This window comes from Pan paniscus, chromosome 2, assembly GCF_029289425.2.
Source record: "Pan paniscus chromosome 2, NHGRI_mPanPan1-v2.0_pri, whole genome shotgun sequence".
In the NCBI taxonomy this organism is placed as follows: Eukaryota; Metazoa; Chordata; class Mammalia; order Primates; family Hominidae; genus Pan; species Pan paniscus.
Window position 1 is genome coordinate 42923852 of NC_085926.1, and position 15909 is coordinate 42939760.

General features: G+C 39.4%; 1 protein-coding gene across 3 annotated transcripts in view; it reads left to right on the plus strand.

Annotated features, from left to right (window-relative positions):
- GASK1A (golgi associated kinase 1A) overlaps positions 1 to 15909 on the plus strand; it is a 122542-nt gene that overhangs the window by 21022 nt on the left and 85611 nt on the right. The gene's annotated exons all lie outside the window — the stretch shown is intronic.

The window sequence follows — 15909 nt, forward strand, 5'->3', positions numbered from 1 at the left end:
AGTCTTTAGCAGAGGCAAATATTGAGATTTATTGTACCCTCCACCCAGATCAAGGTAGCATAGAAGGCTTCCTCAAGTTTTCTTACAGTCAGTCTCCTCCCAAGGGTTAGATATCATTATGATTTATATTACTATAGGTTAGTGTTATCTATTCTACATATAAATAAAATCATTTAATATGTACTCTTTTATGTTTAGATGCTTTCACCACAATATATCTGTGAGATTTATCCATGTTGTATGCAGCAGAGGCTTTTTAAAATTGCTGAATACTCTTCCATTGACTGAATATACCACAAGTTGATGGATATTTGGTTGGTTTTAGGTTTGGGACTATTGTGAATAAAGCTAGTATGAACATCCTTTTATATGCCTTTGGGATAACTTATTCAGTACTCCTTTTTGGGGAGAGATATGTATATGTATATATTTACATATGTATATGTAAATATATACATATACATAATATATGTATATGTATGCTAAACATATGCCTACCCTATAATAAAACAATTCCATTCACATATATATGTATTTGTATATATGTAAATATATAGCCTGTATGAAAAAGCAAGCTTGAGACTAGCATAATTAATTTGGTCGTAATACACACTTTTTTTGGTCATAATATACACATACGTAATATACACATACATATATATGGGAATGGAACTGTTATAGGGTAGGCAATTGCATTTTTTACATATTGAAGGTTTATGACAACCCTGCATTGAGCAAGCCTATCAGCGCCATTTTTCCAACATCATGTTCTTACTTTATATCTCTGTATCACATTTTGGTAATTCTTGCAATATTTTAAAGTCCTTCATTGTTATTACATCTGTTATAGCAATCTGTGATCAATGATCTTAGTTGTTAGTATTGTAATAGTTTTGGAGCACCATGACCCTCATCCATATAAGACGGCAAACTTACTCAATAAATGTTGGGTGTGTTCTGACTGCTCCAGGAAGCAGCCATTTTCTCCATCACCCTCCCACTCCTCAGACCTTAATAATATTTAAATTAGGCCAACTAATAACTATAAAATGGCCTCTAAGTGTTCAGGTGAAAGGAAGAGTCACACATCTCTTACTTTTAATTAAAAGCTAGAAATGATTAAGCTTAGTGAAGATGGCATGTGAAAAGTCAAGACAGGCCAAAAGTTGAGCCCCTTGCCCCAAACAGCCAATTTGTGAATGCAAAGGAAAAGTTCTTGAAGGAAATTAGAAGTGCTACCCTAGTGAATTCACGAAAGTGAAATAACTTTTAGTGGTCTGGATAGAGGATTAAACGAGACACAACATTCCCTTAAGCCAAAGCCGAATCCAGAGCAAGATCCTAACTCTCTCCAGTTCTATGAAGGCTGAGAGATGAGGAAGCTGCAGAAGAACAGTTTGAAGCTAGCGGAGGTTGGTTTGTGAGGTTTAAGGAACAAAGCTGCCTTCATAACATAAAAGAGCAAGATGAAGCAGCAAGTGCTGACAGAGAAACTGCAGCAGGTTATCTAGATCTAGCTAAGATAATTGATGAAGATGTCTACACTAAACAACAGATTTTCAATGCAGATGATACAACCTTATGTTGGAAGAAGAGGACTTTCATAGCTAGAAAGGAGAAGTCAGTGTCTAGCTTCAAAGCTTCAAAGTGCAGGCTGACTCTCTTAATGAGCTGATGCAGCAGGTGACTTTAAGTTGAAACCAATGCTCATTTCCTATTCAAAAAAAATCCTAGGGCCCTTCAGAATTAAGCGAAATCTGCTCTGCTTGTGCTCTATAAATGGAACAACAGCTAGATGACAGTACATCTGTTTACTGAATATTGTTTTACTGAATATTTTAAGCCTATTTTGATATCTATTACTCAGAAAAAAAAGATTTCTTTCAAAATATTATTGCTTATTGACAATGCACCTAGTCACCCAGGAGCTCTGATGGAGATGCACAAGGAGATGAATTCATGTTGTTTTCATGCCTGCTGACAAAACATCCATTCTGCAGCCCATGGACCAAGGAGTAATTTCAACTTTCAAGTCTTATTATTTCAGACATACATTTTGTAGGACCATAGCTGCCATAGACGGTGATTCCTCTGATGAATTTGGACAAAGTAAATTGAAAACCTCCTAGAAAGGATTCACCGTTCTAGATGTCATTAAGAACATTCGTGATTCGTGGGAGGAGGTCAAAATATCAACATTAAGAAGAGTTTGGAAGAAGTTGATTCCAACCCTCATGGATGATTTTGCAGGGACTCAAGCCTTCAATGGAGGAAGTCACTGCAGATGTGGAGGAAATGGAGAAATAGAAATAGACCCTGAAGATGTGACTGAATTGCTACAATCTCATGATTGAACTTGAATAGATAAGAAGTAGCTTCTTATGGATGAGCAAAGAAAGTGGTTTCTTGAAACAGAATCTCCTCCAATTTTGAAAAAGTTCTACTGTGGGTAAAATGCTATCCAACAGCATTGCATGCTACAGAGAAACCTTTTATGAAAGGAAGAATCAATCAATGTGGCAAACTTCATAGTTGTCTTATTTTAAGAAATTGCTACAGCCATGCCAACCTCAGCAACCACCACCCTGATCAGTCAGCAGCCATCAACATTGAGGCAAGACCTTCCACCAGCAAAAGATTATGACTCGTTGGAGTCTCAGATGATCATTAGCATTTTTATCCATAAAGCATTTTACAATTAAGGTTATACATTGTTATTAGGTTGGTGCAAAAGTAATTCCGGTTTTTATCATTACTTTTAATGGTGCCAACCTATAATATTTTAGACATAATACTATTGCACATTTAATAAACTACACTATGGTGTAAACATAACTGCATTGTGCTGTTCGCTTTATTGCAGTGGTCTGGAACTGAACCTGCAGTATCTCTGAATTATGCCTGTTATTGTAATGATTTATACTGTCCCTAGCAATGTTTGAGAGTTTTTAATTGCTCCACATTCTCCTTCTCATTAGTCATTTTAGTATCAACCATTCTGGTAGGGATATAGTGGTAACTCATTTTAGTTTTCATTTATATTTGCCTAATGACTAATGATGTTGAGTACTGTTTTTTAATGCTTATTGGCCATTTGGATATTCTATATATGACATGCCTGTTCAAATTTTTGGCACCCCTTTTTCCCCCATGTTGCTGATTGTCTTTAAAAAAAAATGATTTGAACTTTTTAACACATTCTGGATAAAATCTGTGAATACATACTATGAATATGCCAGTCTGTAGCTTGCCTCTTCACTCTCCTAATTAATAGTGTCTTTTGATGCAGAAAAAAACTATTTATTTTAATGAAGTTTAATTTAGCAGTCTTTTCTTTCTGTTTCCTTTTCTTTTTTTTTTTTGGTACAGAGTTTCTCTGTGTCACCCAGGCTCGATTGCAGTGGCGCCATCTGGGCTCACTACAACCTCTGCCTCCTGGGTTCAAGTGATTTTCATGCCTCAGCCTTCGGTGTAGCTGGGACTACAGGCACCTGCCACCATGCCTGGCTAATTTTTGTATTTTTAGTAGAGGCTTGTTGTGAACTCCTGACCTCAGGTGATCCGCCTCGGTTTCCCAAAGTGCTGGAATTACAGGCGTGAGCCACTGTGCTTGACCAAATTTAGCAATCTTTTCTGATTAGTGCTTTTTGTGTCCTATTTAAGAAACCTTTGCCTACAGCAGGATCATAAAGCTGTTTGCCTGTGTTTTCTTCCATAAGCACTATCATTTTACTTTTTACACTTATGTCTATGATTTGCCTCAATTTAATTTTTATTTATGGTGCTAGGGGGTGGACAAAGTTCATATTTTTCCCATTGGTCTATCGTAATTTTTGAAAGATTATAATTTTCCCATTGACTATATATATGCTGGCCTATTTCTGGACTCTCTATTATCTTTTTTGGTCTCTTTATTCTGTGTCAATAGTACACTCACTTTGTTTGAGACAGGGTCCCACTCTGTCACGCAGGCTGGAGTGCAGTGGTGTGTGATCTTGGCTCACTGCACCCTCTGCCTCCCTGGCTCAAGCAATCCTCCTGCCTCAGCCCCTGGAATAGCTGGTATTACAGATCTGTGCCACCATGCTCAGCTAATTTATATGTGTTTTTTGTTGAGATGGGGTTTTGCGATGTTTTCTAGGCTGGTCTCAAACTCCTGCACTCAAGCGATCTGCCTGCCTTGGCCTCCCAAAGTGCTGGGATTACAGGTGTAGGCCACCACACTTGGCCCACACTCTCTTAATTACAGAAGCTTTATAAGTCTTGATATTATAGGTCCTCCAAATTTGCTATTCCTCAAGATTATCTTAGATATTCTAGGTCATTTTCATTTTGATGTAAAATTTTGGAATCATTTTGTTAATTTTGATGTAAACTTATTAGGATTGAATTTACAGATCAGTTTGACAGACAATTGATATCTTTTTAATACGGAGTCTTCCTATCCATACATTTGCTATATAACTTCTTTATTTAGACCTTCTTTAATTTGTCAGAAAGCTTTTTTAATTTTCAGTGTAGAGATCTTGAACATATTTCACTATTTCTGAATATTTGATGTTGTTAATATTATTGTAATGAACTTTTTACATTTTATTTTCAAATTTTTATTGCTAGTATATAGAAATACAATAGATTTTATATATTGACTTTGTATCCAGTGACCTTGATAACTTCATTTATTTTTTCTATTAGCTTATAGGTAATTTTGCATTTTTATGTAGAAAATAATATTTATATGAATAATGATATATTTATTTTTCCTTACTGACTTCTATATCTTTTATTTCTTGTTCTTACTTTTACATTGACTAAGCTCTTCAGTAAAACCTTGAGTAGAAGTGATACTGGATTCTTGTCTTAGCCCCAAACTCAAGAGAAAGAGTTCAATATTTCACCAATAAGTGTAATGCTAGCTGTAGGTTCTTTATAGAAACTCTATAGCAGATTAAGCTGGTGCCCTCTTGTTTTTAGTCTGATGAGAATTTTTTCTTTTTTATTGTGAATGAGTTTTGAATTTTATCAAAATCTATTAAAAGGGTATTTTTCTCTTTTATTCTATTAATATGGTGAATTACATTGATGATACTTTTATTCTTGGAATAAACTCTGCTTGTTAATGATTATATTACAATATATATCATGTCTACATATATGTGTGTGTATACATATTGCTGGATTTATTTGTTCATATTTTGTTTTAAGACTTTTGTGTCTATGTTCCTGAGAGATAAGGACTTATAATTTTTCCTCCTTGTAATGTTATTGTTAGGTTTTGGTATCAGGGCCTCATCAAATGAATTGGGAAGTGTTCCTACTTTTCTTTAGTCCTCTGATAAGGTTTGTATTTTTTTTTCTTAAATATTTGGGAGAATTAACCAGAGAAGCCACCTGGGACTAGAGTTTTCTTTGTGGGAAAGCTTTTAATTATGAATTCAGTATCTTTAATTATATTCAAATTTTCTATTATTCTTTTGCTACTTTTGGTAAGTTGTGTTTTTCAAAGAATTTGTTCATTTCACCTAAACATCAAATTTATTGGCATGAAGTTGTTCATAATATCTTTTTATGTTTTTAATGTCTGTTGTAATCACTCTGCCAGGTGGGATGGCACCGTCTACCCACCCATGTATCCAAAATTGGATTGGGTATCAAAAGTGATGGTGCCACACATGTACAAAGAGGATATGAGGGAATTTTTACTTAAATATTCTTTCTGGGGAGGGCAGGGCAGGCACCCAAGCCAGTCTGAAAGTAGGTTAAGAGAACAAGGTGGCTTGAAGTTTAATTGTGGTTATGGGGTGAGGGTTCCCAGTGTGCCTGCAGGGGCTTACATGGTTTGAACTTGCTGCTAGCACCAACGGAGGAAGCCCACAGGCGTTCTAATAGGCTTGTCCAGGTGTGGGCAAGAGGGTAAGAGGGAGGGAGAGGTGGGAATCAAAAGTGTTGGCTCTCAAATGTCAGTAGTGGCGTTAGACTATTACAGTGTCTGTAAGATCTGTAGTGGTGAGGAGATAATAAATCTTTATATTCACGGAAATAATACTTACCTAGTTGCCTGCACTTGGAACACAAGATAAATAGGTATGAAAATGAGATACTAATAACTCTTTGGGCTTGGCAAGCGAATTAGTCTTTACATGTGATATATCTTTTCTGGTTATGCTGTGACTGTTTTGCAAGTGAGAACTAGTGTTAGAATTCCAGAAAAAATACAATTATTTATACTCTTCAGTTATAAATAAGTAATAAGCTTAAATAATATGTTTTATCTGAATTCTTCTTATTGCTTGAAAAGGTGGAGAGAGAAATTTTGTATTTTCTTTGATAAGAAGCTTATAAATGGTAAATGGCTTGCCCACAGTACAGCCTTCTGAAACAGTAATTTTAGACCTAAGATTTTGAAACACAATGTCAGAAATGTATTTAAAACATTTAAATAATAATTTAATTATTTTAACATTAATTATACATGTATATAGTGGATTGGGGTGAAAAAATTTCATGCTAGCTGTGAGATAATGGTCATGTGCCTTGGGATCTGAATTTTCTCTTGTTTCTCATCAGGAAAAAAGTTTAAGAGCAACTGCATAAGGGATGCAATTTTTTTTTTTTTTTTTGATGGAGTCTTTTACGCTGTCTCTTGGGCTGGAGTGCAATGGTGCAATCTCGGCTCATTACAACTTCTGCTCCACCTCCCAGGTTCAAGTGATTCTCCTGCCTCAGCCTCCCGAGTAGCTGGGATTACAGGCGCCCGCCACCAAGCTCGGCTAATTTTTGTATTTTTAGTAGAGACAGGGTTTCACCATATTGGTCAGGCTGGTCTCGAACTCCTGACGTTGTGATCCGCCCACCTTGGCAACTCTTAATCAAACAAGGTCCCAATCTTCCAGGAACAAAAAAGTGCCCAGGAGGCAGTAAAGAATAGTGGGGTTAGCAGGCCCTAATTCATCCCCCTATAATTTGCTGTCTTTTCCTTAGAGTTCTCCAGTTTGCTCCTCCTTGCCAGTGTGTCTGATCTTTGGTTGACTCAGATATAATTCCTCTCTAGCCAAGGGAAGGACAAAAATCAATTTTCCTCTTTCCCCAAGTCCATAAGTGATGGAGTCTGTATTTTTAGCCTCAGTTTATCCATCTATAAAAGGGAGAATATAATAAAACGGAAAATGTAATAGCTACTTCATGGGGCTGTTATAAATATTTAAAAAAATTAAATGTACATGAAAATACCTTGCACTATACTTGGTACATTGTGGGTGCTCAGTAAATGTGGTACATTGTGGATGCTCAGTAAATGTATCAGTTGCTAGTTGAATCCATCTGTTCTGAAAGTGGATATGACTAATATATCCAGTGGGCTTCCTTTAATCTAGGGTGACCAACTGTCCTGGTTTGCTCAGTACTGTTCCAGTTTAGCATTGAAAGTTCCACGTCCCAGGAACCCCTGCTTGGGACATGAAAAGTTCCAGTTTTTGGTGCTGGTTGGGGAAGACTGGGGGGAAAGTACATAAACCACATTGCTGCCCAAAAAATAGGGGCTGAAAGCAATACTAGTTTTAGTGTCAAATGGATAAGGTATAGATTATCTGCCTTTTGTAGTTGCTCTTGCTTATTTTTCCCTTGACCACTGATGTTGACAACCATGATTTGTGGTTCACAATAATGGAATATTCATTATAGCTTCACTCCAAGTGATGTGATTTAAGGGTCCATCTTAAGTGTGTTGTAATTGTGAGTGTTAACAGTCTGTTTTTTATTTTGACTGTGGATCAGCTGTTGAACTTTGTATTGAGATAGTGCTGGATTAATTTTTAACATTGTGAATATTATGACTATGTTTTCTAAGAGTTCAGATATTGAAAATAAGAACTATTATTATACTATTGCCAGCATGACCCAGATATCACTGCAAAGAAAAGACTAAATAACTTATTTTAATGATAGATGGAAAGACACATCCAACCAGATCAGGGAGGTGAATAACGGAAACAAAGCATACTGCACCCTATTATGAAAAGAATTTGGGATTGGGCATGGTGGAGAAGGAGATACGAAAATGCAGATGAGACTGAATCTCACAAGTCTAGGATAAGAAATTCAAATACTTCTTAATCAATCAAAAGTATCTTATCCCTTCTCTTGCCCAAAAGACATCAATGCTCAGTGGAACACAGAGGCCACAGAATTAGCTTGGGCTTACCACATGAATGAACAAACATGCATTATTTTATTGTTCCTTTGATTGCTCCATGAAACTGAGTAAGGTTTTATTTCCTGATTATAGAAGTTGCAACTAAAAAGTCCTGTGGGCAAAAGAGGGGGAAACTGCTGTGTTAGCCCCCTGGCGTGTAGAGCTGATTCTGTCAGATCTTACCAATGATCATACTTTCTACCGTACATTAAGTGATGTGTCAAATCATAGCAACAAAAAATATTGTCCCTAGCTGTTAGGTACTTTGATTTGAAAAAGGAGGTTTCAAATCATTTTCTTGATTTCTATTAAGATCTTAATAAAACTACAGAAAACACAAAAGATAATTGGTATTGTGTTCAAATACAAACTGGACTTTACTCAGCAATCTGCCTATTCAGCAGACAGTGCAAATATAAATTTTGGCAAATTCCATTCAGTCTATAAATTTCTTACCAAAAAAAGAAAAAAAATGAAAACACCTTACCTACTAAATAACCTGCATATCTTATATACAATACTGCCAAAAAGGCATATAATTTGCTTACCTGACATTGAGCCTTTTATAATGAAAATTTTTGGCCTCTTAAAAATTCCTCAGAACCTGCAGAAGCACTTAATAAGATTTTTGACTCTATAAAAGTAGAAAACACCTCTTTAGACGTGGCTGTCATTGTTGTCAGCCATAGAAAAGATATTAAAATGTTGGCCTGCCATAAAATCATATTTTCCAAGTGTGGGACAAAAGGATGTCTGTTTTAGTAGGCTTGGGCTGCCTTAACAAAATGCCATAGACTGGATGGCTTAAAAAGAGAAGACTGGAAAGCAAAAGAGAAGCGGATAAGCTATAAGCCTGCCTTTCTTCATGGTCCAGGACATGTAGCCCTCTTGTGCCCAAGGATCACCAGACACCTGCAAGTTAGCTCACTGCAACCTTGGTGTTAATCAGTACTGCACAAAGCCCTCTTCAGCATAAACATTATTCTATAAAATCTCCAGCAAGCCCTTTTTCTTTGCAGTCATCTCTTCTCATGTTGATTTGCTCATTGCTTTCTTGGAATGTATTTTTATACTTTGTCTAACAAATCTGCCTTTCTTTATTTACAACTGTCTTGGTGAATTCTTTTCCCCCTCCATGCCACGGGCCCAGCTAGTCATTGCCCACCCCTGACACAAGAGAAATTTATTTTTTCATGGTTTTGGAGACTGGAAGTCCAAAATCAAGGTGACAGCAGGGTTAGTGTCTTGGTGAGGGCTCCCCGGCGTTGCAGTCCATAACAATGTTCTTCTTCAATTTGGAAATATATTGAGGTTGAGAATGGAGAAAAGATTATAGTTAACACATTTCTATGCTGTTTCTCCAAAACTGTTTGATGCTCTTTGAAGAGTCCAACAAGGAGCCTGACAAAGGATGAACTGACTACACCTGAGTCGTTCGATGGTTATGCATAGGTTGTTTCAAAAACTTATGCAGCAAAAAATGACTTGAGTTTTAGCAGATGATTTCAGAATTTCAAAAACTGTCACCAGGAAAGGGCAGCCAAGATAAACAGGATTTTTTTCAATTTCTTTATTAAAGACTGTAACTTATTTAGAATACAACTTTAATTTCAAAAGATCAAATTACCTTTGTGCTTGTTCTTCACATGATGCATCATCAGAATGCAAAGCCAAGCAATACTGCACAAGCACACACAATGCTTCTGTTTGCTCACGTCTTATTGGTCAGAGTTAGTCCATGGCCAACCCCAACAACAGTGCAGTAAAGATATATGTTCTGCTCACAGCAGGGGGAAGGGGAGTAAAAAGGTTTGGCTGTGTCCCCACCCAAATCTCATCTTGAATTCCCACATGTTGTGGGAGGGACCCTGTGGAAGATAATTGAATCATGAAGGCAGGTCGTTCCCATGCTGTCCTCATGATAGTGAATAGTCTCACGAGATCTGATGGTTTTATCAGGGGGTTCCACTTTTGCATCCTTCTCATTTTCTCTTGCCGACATCATGTAAGAAGTGCCTTTCACCTCCCACCATAATTCTGAGGCCTTCCCAGGCATGTGGAACTGTAAGTCCAATTAAACCTCTTTTTCTTCCCAGTCTTGGGTATGTCTTTATCAGCAGCGTGAAAATGGACTAATACATTAAATTGGTACCAGTAGTGTGGGGTGCTGCTGAAAAGATACCTGAAAATGTGGAAGTGGCTTTGGACCTGGGTAACAGGAAGAGGTTGGAACAGTTTAGAGGGCTCAGAAGAAGATAGGAAAATGTGGGAAAGTTTGGAACTTCCTAGAGATTTGTTGAATGGCTTTGCCCAAAATGCTGATAGAGATATGAACAATAAGGTCCAGGCTGAGGTGGTCTCAGATGGAGATGAGGAACTTCTTGGGAACTGGAGCAAAGGTAACTTTTGTTATGTTTTAGCAAAGAGACTGGCAGCATTTTGCCCCTGCCATAGAGATATGAACAATAAGGTCCAGGCTGAGGTGGTCTCAGATGGAGATGAGGAACTTCTTGGGAACTGGAGCAAAGGTAACTTTTGTTATGTTTTAGCAAAGAGACTGGCAGCATTTTGCCCCTGCCCTAGAGATATGTGGAACTTTGAACTTGAGAGAGATGATTTAGGGTATCTGGCAGAAGAAATTTCTAAGCAGCAAAGCATTCAAGAGGTGACTTGGGTGCTATTAAAGGCAGTTTCATAAGAGATGCAGAGCATAAAAGTTTGGAAAATTTGCAGCCTGATAATGGGAGAGAAAAGAAAATCCCATTTTCTGAGGGAAAGTCAAGCCAGCTGCAGAAATTTGCACAAGCAACGAGGAGCTGAATGTTAATCCCCAAGACAATGAAGAAAATGTCACCAGGGCATGTCAGAGGTCTTCACAGCAACCCCTCCCATCACAGGCCCAGAGGCTTAGGAGGAAAGAGTGGTTTCGTGGGCTGGGCTCAGGGTTCCCATACTGTGTGCAGCCTAGGGACTCGGTGCACTGCATCCCAGCTGTTCCAGCCATGGCTGAAAGGGTCCAATATAGAGCTTGGGCTGTGGCATCAGTGGGTGCGAGCCCCAAGCCTTGGCAGCTTCTACGTGGTGTTGAGCCTGCAAGTGCACAGAAGTCACAAATTGGTGTTCAGGAACCTCCTCCTAGATTTCAGAGGATGTATGGAAATACCTGGATGTCCAGGCAGAAGTTTGCTGCAGGGGTGGGGCCCTCTTTGAGAATCTCTGCCAGGGCAGTGTGGAAGGGAAATGTGGGGTGTGAACCCCCACCCAGAACCCCTACTAGGGCACTGCCTAATGGAGCTGTGAGAAGAGGGCCACAATCCTCCAGATCCCAGAATGGTAGATTCACCAATAGCTTGCATTGTGAACCTGGAAAAGCTGCAGACCACCCAATGCCAGCCTGTGAAAGTGGCCAGGAGGTGGGCTATACCCTGCAAAGCCACAGGGATGGAGCTGCCCAAGGCCATGGGAGCCCACCTCTTGCATCAACATGACCTGGATGTGAGACATGGAGTCAAGGAGATAATTTTGGAACTTTAAGATTTGACTTCCTTGCTGGATTTCAGATTTACATGGGGCCTGTAGCCCCTTTGTTTTGGCCAATTTCTCCCATTTGGAATGGCTGTATTTACCCAATTCCTGTACCCCCATTGTATCTAGGAAATAACTAACTTGCTTTTGATTTTACAGGCTCATAGGCAGAAGGGACTTGTTTTGTCTCAGATGAGACATTGGACTGTGGACTTTTGAGTTAATGCTGAAATGAGTTAAGACTTTGGGGCGACTGTTGGAAAGGCATGATTGGTTTTGAAATGTAAGGACATGACATTTGGGAGGGGCCAGGGCAGAATAATATGGTTTGGCTGTGTCCCCACCCAAATCTCATCTTGAATTCCCACATGTTGTGGGAGGGACCCTATGGGACATAATTGAATCATGGGAACAGATCTTTCCCATGCTGTTTTCATGATAGTGAATAAGTCTCATGAGATCTGATGGCTTTGTAAGGCGGAGTTTCCCTGCACAAGCTCTCTCTCTCTTTGCCTGCTGCCATCCATGTAAGACGTGACTTGCTCTTCCTTGCCTTCTGCCACGATTGTGAGGCCATGTGGAATTCTAGGTCCATTAAACCTCTTTCTTTGGTAAATTGCCCAGTCTTGGGTATGTCTTTATCAACAGCATGAAAACAGACTAATATAGGGAGTAAATATTTGCTGAACAATAATGTAAGTTACCTCAGCCCCCTTCAAATGCTTCTATGGGCCCCACCAATGACTTCCATTTGCTTCTTATTGGCTGTTCGTTTTTGCAAGGGAGGTTGTGAAATATATAATTTTTTGGCCAAGTATACTGCTGCCCCTTGAAATATAGGAGTTAAGTGAATGAAAAAAAAGAATGTAAACTGGATGCTAACATTCTCTGCTGCAAAAGAAGTTTTTTTCTCATTCGTCATTCTTGGATTCAATAAATGTTTTTGAAAGTTTACCATGAGAAAAGTCCTGACTTGGATGTTGTAACTTATATGAGCACATTACATGGTTGCAGGAATCCAGGGAGTTAGGCTGGGCTGGGATGATGGTTCTTATCTGTCAGATGAGGAACCTGAACCAGTGGAGAGGAAGTGGCTTTGCTGAGGACCCATGCTTTGTGAGTGGTAGATTCAGTTTTGAACCTCAGTCTTCTCTGTCTCACTCCTTTATTCAGAAGCATTTATCAAGTAGCTACTTGGTACCAGGAAGATGGAGACAGAAGGCCCAGAATCGTCTTATCCTCTAGGAAGTGAGAGTCACAGGAGATAATATTTGCAACAGAGAAACTTCAGGGGACATGCTGTGCTGGACCTTCAGGATGGGGAGGACTGGTGCAGGGAGGTATGTCAGGTTGGAAATAGGAATGTGTCAAGAAAAGGCTTTGAGATGGAGGAAACTGCCCTGAAGGAGGTTTATGAGTGTGTAAAAGGCTTGAAGAAGTAATCGGAGGTCAAACCTTGAAGGAGTCTGAAAGCTATGCTGCTGAGGAATTTGCACTTAATCCTGAGAGTTATGTGGAACAGGTCAGTGGCAGGCCCATGTTTATGTTTTGGCAGTAATGTGCAGGATGGATTGGAAAGAGCAAAAGTAGAGCCTGAGATGCTAGTTGAGTTTCTGAGAGTACTGTAAGTGATGACAAAAGTTTGAGCCAAAGAACTGGCCGTGAGGAGGAGAAAGATTCCAGAATCATTTAGAAAGGCCATTTGGATATGGGAGCCAAGGAAGAGGAATTGCGTCGTTCAGCAGTTCTCAGCCCTGGCTATGCTTAAAAAGTATAAAGACACTCAAGCCTTGGAAATTTTGATTCAGTAAGTCTGGAATGGAGCTAGACATGGAATCTTATTAGAGAGTGGGCCTGTTGGGCAGCTGCCTGGGGTACCAGTTTATAAGAAACCCTAAAACGTCCTTAGAGCAAGTTGGAAATCTCCTGCTAACTGGTGAAAGATAGACTCACTCCTAATGAACCTGGAGCACCCTGTCATGAAAATAATAAAATATTCCTCTCTAGCACCAACCTGTCCCAGTAGAGTGAGTTGAGTATTTCCTACTTGCAAGGTCCGCGGTCTAACGAGAGGCTCTGCCAACAACCTGGGAGCAGCCAACCACCAGTCAACAAAAATTTGGAAAGTAACAAAACATGAAGTGTTGTTTCCTAGAAGGGAGGGATTTACTGGTTATCTAAATTTAAAACCCTTTAATATAGCTTCCAAGAAGTTGCCTAGTTCAGAAAAAAAAAAAAAAAAAGAATTACAAGGTGGAACTGAAGAGGAATGGAGTGTGCAATCTTAAATAGAGTGGTCAGAGAAGGCTTCACTAAAGAGGTGACACTTGGGCAAAGACCTGAAGGAGATGAGGGAGCAAACCATGGGGATATCTGGGGCATTCTAGGGAGAGGGATAACAAGTGCAAAGGTCCTGAGGTGGGATCTTGCCTGTAATATGCAAGGAACAATAAGAAGGTGAGTGTGTCCTGGAGCACAGTGAGAGAGAGTGTGCAGAGATAATGTTAGAGAACCAATGAGGGCCAAAGTGTGAAAGGACTTGTAGGCCCCTGTAAGATGTGGCATGTTACACTGCAGGAGATTTGAAGCCTCTGGTAGGTTTTGAGCAGAGAAATGACAAAAATCTGATTTATGACTCTTTTCAAGTAATTCTTCTTAAAAGTAATTTTATTCATGTTATTAGGATGGACCAGGATATGCTATAACAACAAACAATTCTTTACAGCTTAGCCATGTTCTTGTGTGACATTTTATTTGGCTGGGCTAGATCCTGCAGCAGCTTTTCCCAAGTGTGTTCCATGAGTCATTGGAGCTGCTTCTTTTGCAAAACAGTTCTGCTTCCAGTAATCCTGGAAATACTGGGCACTCTCTTCCTGTCTAAGTTAGTGATTTGAGACCATCATAAAAAATATGTAAAATTGGAATAGAATAGAAAATGTCAGAGTGCATCACATGAAGTAATGTTTTATAAAACATTCTTTTAGTTACATTTATACATATATGTTTAATATATATCTTGTGTGGGGTCACAGTCAGAAAATGAGACTCAAAAGATCACAGTGTCTCCCTAAACATCTAAATAAAACCCTGAATGGTTTGTACTGTCCTCCACCCTCTTCCCTCATTTCCCAACCAGGGCTCAAACTCTCTGTCCTTTCAGTAGTCCATATGCACAGACAAGCTGCAGTTTGCAGTGCTACATCCTGCCTCCTGTTCCTGCCATATCAAGTCTTCCTCTTTGTTTCATGTTCTGGCAAATAGACTTGGATTTGCTAAACTGTTTACTGGCTATCTGGTCTCAGGAAAGTTACTTCACCTCCCTAATCCTGACTTTCCTAATTTGCAAAAGTTTTCCTTTTAGGATCGTTTGTGGTTATTAAATGAAATAAAGTACAGAAAGCATCTGGAATGTTAAGGACCGAATACTTTCCCTTCATCTGTTCCTCCTGCCCATACACACATACACAATTTAAGGGGACTCTCTGGATCTTTGCTTCCCTTTAGAAGCACTGCCATCAGTGATAACCTCAGATCATTCTGGGGCAGGAGACTGCTGGGAAGATGCCTGTCTTCATCTAGCTAATGATGCTTCCTGTTAGTTTCAGTATTGGAGGCTAATTTTTCAGCCTGGCCCCCAAATTCTCTCAGAGCACCCTACTGCTGACTCTGCCTCGCCTCCATCCATTGTCTACAGGCTCTTAAGAATCCTGGGGTCCAAACATTGGGCCACTGGGGGACACAAGTCATAAAGACGTCTGGGGACTGGTCGATGGTCATCCAGCTGTTAATAGTGGGGCTAGCCCTGATTTTGGGACTACAGAACCCCTAAGCCCAGGACATTCCCCAACGAGGAACGGATAGACTCTCAGGTCTTGCTCTGACTGTGCCTTTGTTGGCAGTAGGTGACTCAGGGGACACAAAGGCACTGTCTGTGCATCCAAAGCAGAGAGGTATCAGCCACTTACTTCAGTGACTTTAACAGTGATTAGTTCTCAAGGACAAAAACTCTTCATTGTTAATTAGCTTAGTGGTCAACGGATTTTCCTTCCAAATCCTCTTGGGGACTGAACCCAAACAAGGCGAAGAAGTGACAGTAAAAAAAGACTTGTCCTTCTGACAAGCGACAGTAAAGAAAAAGACTTGTCCTGCTTGGCAGGAGAGGGTGGCAGTTTGGGCAACACCCAGCCATATTG